Below are 6,696 nucleotides of genomic sequence, written 5' to 3'. Positions count from 1 at the left end.
TAGTGGTGTGACAGGGAGTCAGCCTCTTGCCCTGCTGGGACAGGGTGCAAGTTGGGGGGCCCAGGGGAGCTTGTAGGGGCATATTCTACCCTTATTCATGTTCCTCAGTAGCTCACCAAGGCGCTCACTTCTAGGGCTGTGCAAGGCTTCAGACAGAGCTTCGGATCCAGAGAAGCTTTGGATGCTTTGGGGTTGAAGCAGCACGTCTGGGTCGAAGCGCTGCCTCGTTCAGCTTCCCGAAGAGCTTCGGAGCCACCTTGGAGATCTGGCCATAGGGTATAATGGGGAACAATAAAATATCTATAACTTTGTTGTTTTGTGTCTGATTTGGATGAAATTTCAGGGATGGTAGACTCTGCAGAGAGCATGAAGCCTGCCAAGTTTCAAGAAGATCGGTGAAGGGGTTTGGGGGGGGAACAGCAACCCAAATTCTTGAAAGCAAAACTCCTGTCACGTCTATGAGTTACAACACAGGGGGGTCAAAACTGGAGGGGTGGTAGCTCTTACTGAGGCCACAAAGCCTGACATGTTTCAAGAAGATCGGTGCAGGGGTTTGGGGGAAACTGCCCTGCAAGCTGCGGACAAGCACAACTGGTGCCACGGGTGCTGTGGGACTGACTGTGTCTGGCGTGGGGCGGGGAGGGGAGACACTACTGCAGGCCTGGCTGCTGAGCTGCTGTGTTCCCAGTTACCAATCAATCACTCATGATTCACTCAGGGACCAGCTCAATACACAGGACCCAGCTACTACCTAACGACTTAACGAGCATCAATTAGCACCTACAAAACCAGGCTAAGGAGAGGAAAGAATCAATACAGACAATCAACTGCCCCAGGACAGACACAGTCTTGGCACGAGTTTTCCTGTCAGCAGCTGGGGGTGCAGGGCCTCAGAGCCCCCCTGCACCCATCTCCTCCACAGCTGGCAGGCGTCGCGGCTGCAGCAGGGGCCACCATCCCTGCAGCTGTCACCGTGCTGCGCCTTAACCTTAACAGAACTTGTCACCCATGGCACAAGTTTTGCTTGTCCACAGCTTGCGGGGCAGTTCCTCCCAAACCCCTGCACCAATCTTCTTGAAACTTGGCAGGCTTTGTGGCCTCAGCAAGAGCTACCACCCCTGCAGTTTTCACTCCCCTGTGGTGTAACACACAGCTGTGACATGAGTTTGGCTTTCACAAATTTGGAGTACAGTTCCCCCCAAACTCGTGCACCAATCTTCTTGAAACTTGGCAGGTTTTATGCTCTCAGCATAGGTTACCAACCCTGCAAGTTTAATCCAAATCAGACAAAAAGCAAAGTTATAGATATTTCATTGATTCCTCATTATACCCTATGGCCAGATCTCTGAGGTGGCTCCGAAGCTTTGGAGCCACTTCGGTTGGATCAAGGTGGAAACCCAGTCTGAGCTCTGGATCAGATTGCAGCCATCCGAAGCGGCCGGATCCGAAGCCGGATTGGATCACTGCCGACTCACACAGGCCTACTTGCTTCCCACACACTCTGCAGGGGATGGGGCAAGGCCATGGCAGCCTGTAGGCACTGACGCCTTCAGCACCAGGTCTGGCTCTCTCTGAACGAAGATAGGAGCACAGGCTTGGACAGGTCAAGGCCAAGGATTCTTGTCCAAGAACTGGGCACAGAGCAGGCAGCATGGTCTGGTGGTTACAGGCCAGGAGACCTGGTATCTTCCACACACTGTCAGTGACTCATTAGTGACCTTGAGGAATAGGACAAAGAGCTCCTCAGCAAGGAACATGCTGCTCTGATTCCCCCCAGGTATGCAGAGAACTCTGCCTAGGGCATGCTGCCTGGGAGAGGGGGGCACATGAAGGGGAAGGAATAAAGGCTAGGTGTGTCATAGTCTTGGCTTTCTCCCCTTTTATACTTGGATTTTGAACACAGTGTCCAACGCAGCCAGATTCTGATGGAGCAAGAAGACAGGTGCTAAGTATAGTGCACATGCAGAGACACACAGCACCCCCCAGAGAAAGCCACCTGGCCTGGCATTCCCCTCCCTATCTAGGTGGATATGGATGCAGACAGGCCGGGCAGTGACTGGACACCCTGGAGGTCACAAGAATGGCAATGGAACCGGATAGAAGGGAACACGGGACAAGAGCAGCTGTGCTACTAGCCGGGGTGGGAAATGGCTGACATGCTCCAGCAGCATTTGAATGTGGCAGCAGCAGCTGCATGGACCCAGAAGGTGTCTGAAAGTGTTTTTAATCCACACAACCTGTCCCATATGAAAGGGATCAAGTGGAAGAAGCAGGACAAACCAAAAATGCTGCATAGTAGCCAACTGCACAGAAGGCCTGATTCGTAGTGATCAGATGTTAAGAGAGGCACTCACTAGTGTAGTAATTAGTCACGAGGATGGGAGACGCAGGAGCTTAAAAGGGAAAAGCTCCCAGGGCCAAAGCTACAAATGTGGACAAAAACTAGCGAGCAAGCTCATGCCCAGATGCAGAGCATAAGTGGAGCAGACACGGAGATAATTCATCAAATAGCCCAGGGAAAGCATTCAAACATACGTAAACCTACACCCACCCCTGACGTGTGTACAAAGCAAATGCACAAACACAGAGAGGAACAGACAAACACAACTGTAAAGACAGACCTGAAGGCACTGGGGGAAAAGTAGAAGAATGGAGGATGCCCTACATATGGAGCCCCATGTCATAATTGTGGCAAGAAAAATCATAGTGCTCAAGTTTGCAGATGGGACAGGTAATAGAAAACATGGCACCATGTTGAAGAGGGAAGTACTGACTCAAAAGAGAAGGTTTTGCATGGAGAGCATTAAGGGAGAGCAAACAAGCACAAATAAATGGCTTGCACAGCTCAGACAAGCACCAGATGCAAAGGCAAGGCAGCAGCCCACAAACAAACAGCAGACTGAAATAGCCAGTGGGGCAGAAGCTAATGTGGTGGGCTACAGAGAGGCTTCCCTCAGCCTTATACAAGGGAAGAAAGAGAAACCCCAGCTGAGCAAAGCCAAATTGAAATGATATGACAGCCTGGCCAGAATATCACCAGGACAACGCAGACTGTAAACACATTACCAAGGAAAAGCCGTGCCTGAAATTTTAGCCAGCCTATAGGCCACAGGGAAGCCACTGCTTTTAACCACATCAAATTAACTTACAAGCTTAGTGACCCTAAACCTAGGACTAGCACTTCATACAATCAGTGCACTTATAATTTAGAGCAGACTGTGTGTCACCATGGTCAAGCAGCTAGATCACCCTGATGCCTTTGCAGGACTGAGATGTCTCTTGGAGAGGCTGCACCTGGAAATAGCTAAATCCATTTGGCTCCTACCTTGCAGTTTATTCATGGCACAGAGAGAAAAGCAATCATGGAAGAAAGGAAGCAGATGGGAAAAGAAGGTGTCATTGCTAATGCCACAGGGCAGCCCAAGAAGCTCTGTGTTTGCATAGATGTGAGCAAGCCAAACTAAGCACTAAAAAGAGCTGGCACCCAACTGGCTCTCACTGACAAACCATCACCTGACTTGGCAACTACAGTCAGTCTCAGTGCTTGGTGCTTCTGGCCAAGGAAAGCACCTACCTCACACAATCTGTGACAGCGGCAGGCAGGCACAGCCGCTTGAGGGTGCTACGGGGGATCAAAGCTGCAGCAGAAAAATATCAACAACATCCCCAAGGCAGATGAATGGGCCTTGCAAGAATCAGCAGCACAGCTGATGGCCTCCTGGTGTGGAAACAGCATGGCAGGAGAGGTATCAAATCAGAGCCTGGTAGAGAGGCCAAGGAACGGATACAAAATTGAATACAAGAGGAAATTGCAATGAACATTGGCACTGGGTGGGGGATACTTGGCTTATTTCCTGTGGACAAAGACAGTGTGCCCAGCACAGTTTCTTCCTCTCCCCCAACACACCACAGCTTTGGGCATGCTAGTTCTGGGATCCCCTAGCAGAGTTAATCATCCCACCGTTGGCACCATATGTACATGGCTACTTTGGAAGATCTACCACATCTAAGGTGCTGCATTCAAGGTGCCCCAGTGGTCACAGCATCCTCAGAACTGACTTGACACTGGAAGATAGCAAGCTGTACAAGGGGTTTGCACATGGTGCTTCTGAGCACATTAAGTTAGCACAGGGGCGGGCAAAACATGGCCCAGGGGCCGGATGCAGCTTGCCAGGCCATTCTATCCAGCCTGCAGGGCCCCTAAAAAATTTAGAAAATTAATATTTATCTGCCCCTGGCTGCCTATCATGTGGCCCTCAATGGCTTGCAAAAACTCAGTAAGCAGCCCTCCACCCAAAATAATTGCCCGCCCCTGAGTTAGCAGCTAGCCATGGCCTGACTGTCTTCCCAAAGGCTCTGACTTGATGCTGACAAGGTAAAAGCCCTTTAGCAGGAGCCCACACCTAGAGAGATGATAACAGTTCAGAGACTATTAGGAAGTATCTGACTATTTCTTATTCCAACCTTTCAAGTAACTTATTTAACTTACACTTATTTGTGTCACTTATTTGTGTACCAGACTTTGGCAATTAAGTCTCAGCTTCTGTGAAGACTTCTTTTTTTTTTATTAGACTCTTAAGTTTTTGCCTAAAAACCAGTTACATTTGATTAAAAAGATTTTTTCCATCTGAAAATTCTTTAAATAAATAAATAAATGAATGAATAAAAAAATAAATAAGCAAGCAAGCTCCAGTGGTGCAATGGGTTAGCATGTGGTACTTATAAAGCAGTATAGGAGAAGTGATGCCAAGGTTGTGAGTTCAAGCCTCACCTGGAGCATTTGACTTTTGGGGGGTCAGACTTGATGATCTGTTGAGGTCCCTTTCAACCCTAGCATCTCTGAAAAAAAGTGTGTGTACCCCTGAGGTGCCTCCTGGACATACTTCAGCTTAACATAGTCCTCGTGTATATCATGGAATTGTTCGCTATCTTTCTCAGCCTGAAATACTGCTTGTGGATGAAGAAGCAACCATCCGATGGGCTGCCAAGGAGACAGGGCTTGGAACAGTGCTCCTGGAAGAGGAGAGGAGTCTGCTTTCATATCAAGGTCACTATTGCCAAGAGCACAAAGATGAACCCAGAGTGAAAAGAAGCTTCTGGCCATAATATCTGTGTGGGAAGTGCAACTGGCATGTTCACGAACAGGAAACTGGTGGGAGAGGAAGTAACCACAAACCACGAAAGAGCATTTTTAAAAGTCACGGCTAATGGCACCGGCGCCTTTGGTAACTGCTGCTGGCTGGAACACAACCAGGAAAGGCCAGAGGCACATGCAGCTGCCTTCCTACCTAGAGCAGCCGTGCATCAGGACAATATGGCAACAAAGCAGGACACAATATCCTCCAGCATATGGGGAGTTCACATGATGGCAGCCGGGATACTCGTGCTACATCCAAGGAAGGAGCTCAAAAGCTTCTGAAAACCAACCATGCTAGGCAAAGATCACCATGTGCCTGCATCCATCGGTCTGTTGGGATGGGTGGTCAGCCAGAGAGAAACCTCAGGAATGCCGGGACCTCGTGGCTGGGCTGTGTCAGCATGGAACAGTACTTCAAACACAGAGGAAGAGGAGTTGTATCATCAGAGCATTAAGCCAAGGCTGCTGCTTCTAGGTGCATTAAGGGTTAATCTAAAAGAGCTGGTGTCAAACCATTGGATAATCTTGGCCATTTGGATCTGATCCCACTGAAGAAAGCAGAGAACTCCCTGCCTGGGACCTGCCTGCTACTGAGGGCAGCATGTGCAGAAGGTAGAAGAAAGCCTGTCTGGGGCACAGCCTCAGGCCTCTTCCATGCTCAGGCTGTGAACACTGGACAGGTCCTTTCTGCCCTCTGTGTCAGTGCCCCCAGGTGACAATGAGGCAACGACACCAGCCAGGCCCCTAGGGAAGGAGTTTGTGAGATGCAGGCACCATGTACCGAGAGCTCTGGAACATCTCACCGTGATGCTAGGTGCTGAGCCTTGGAGACCCACTCTTGACGTTTGCAGACTACAAAACACACTTTCACACCCTGAAGGACCAGGAGTTGTCTGGCCACAGCTTCCAACACATGCCCATATACCTGTTCACCTTCTAATATGTAGTTTGCCTAATGGCTCTTCAACACCCCCATACCTTAGAGAGCAAAGGTGAACCCTTCCTGCTGCATGTGTAGGGGGCCTGACAGGGGCGAATGTTACCGGAGAGCTCCCTAATGGACCTTGCCTGGTAATTAAGAGCTGCAGGTGCAGATGGAATGCCTTTACCCAAGATCTGAGGCTAGAAGGGGCTGATTGGTTGCCTGGCATGAAGATCCCTGGGGGGATTTAGGATTGAGTAAATAACCAGAAAGGCAGAGCAGATTTAAGCAGTGGCAGGGTTTCCCCGCCCTGGCAGGAAGAGCTGTGTGAGTTACAGTGACAGCGAATCTTCTGCAGCTGAAGTATTAGCTCAAAGAGCAGGGGATTGGTATGCAAAAGGGTGGTGCTAGGGAAGCAGCCACCAACCAGCCCGCAGGGGAAGCTGCAAGAGAGAATCATAGACAAGGGGCCAGTGTCAGGTCAATTGTCATTCCTAACGTGAAGGGTTTGTGAAAAAGTGGGACCCAATCGTCCTCGAAGTGACAATGATGTAAACCAGGAGCGACTGTGCTGAACTCCCTGGTGCTGAGCTGGCACAACCTAGAGGAGAATCAGGCTCCAGGAAGCACCAGCTCA

At 49.9% G+C, this 6,696-nt stretch overlaps 1 non-coding gene across 1 annotated transcript; it reads left to right on the top strand.

Moving 5' to 3' along the window:
* Positions 1-4,686: 4,686 nt before the first annotated feature.
* Positions 4,687-4,779, top strand: TRNAI-UAU (transfer RNA isoleucine (anticodon UAU)). The gene is given in 2 exon segments: positions 4,687-4,724; positions 4,744-4,779. It is a non-coding gene; the product is annotated as a tRNA-Ile (tRNA).
* Positions 4,780-6,696: the final 1,917 nt, after the last annotated feature.

This window comes from Alligator mississippiensis, chromosome 12 (genome assembly GCF_030867095.1).
Source record: "Alligator mississippiensis isolate rAllMis1 chromosome 12, rAllMis1, whole genome shotgun sequence".
Lineage (NCBI taxonomy): Eukaryota > Metazoa > Chordata > Crocodylia > Alligatoridae > Alligator > Alligator mississippiensis.
The sequence above is the reverse complement of the archived record's forward strand: the minus strand, read 5'-3'. Positions and strand labels throughout refer to the sequence as shown.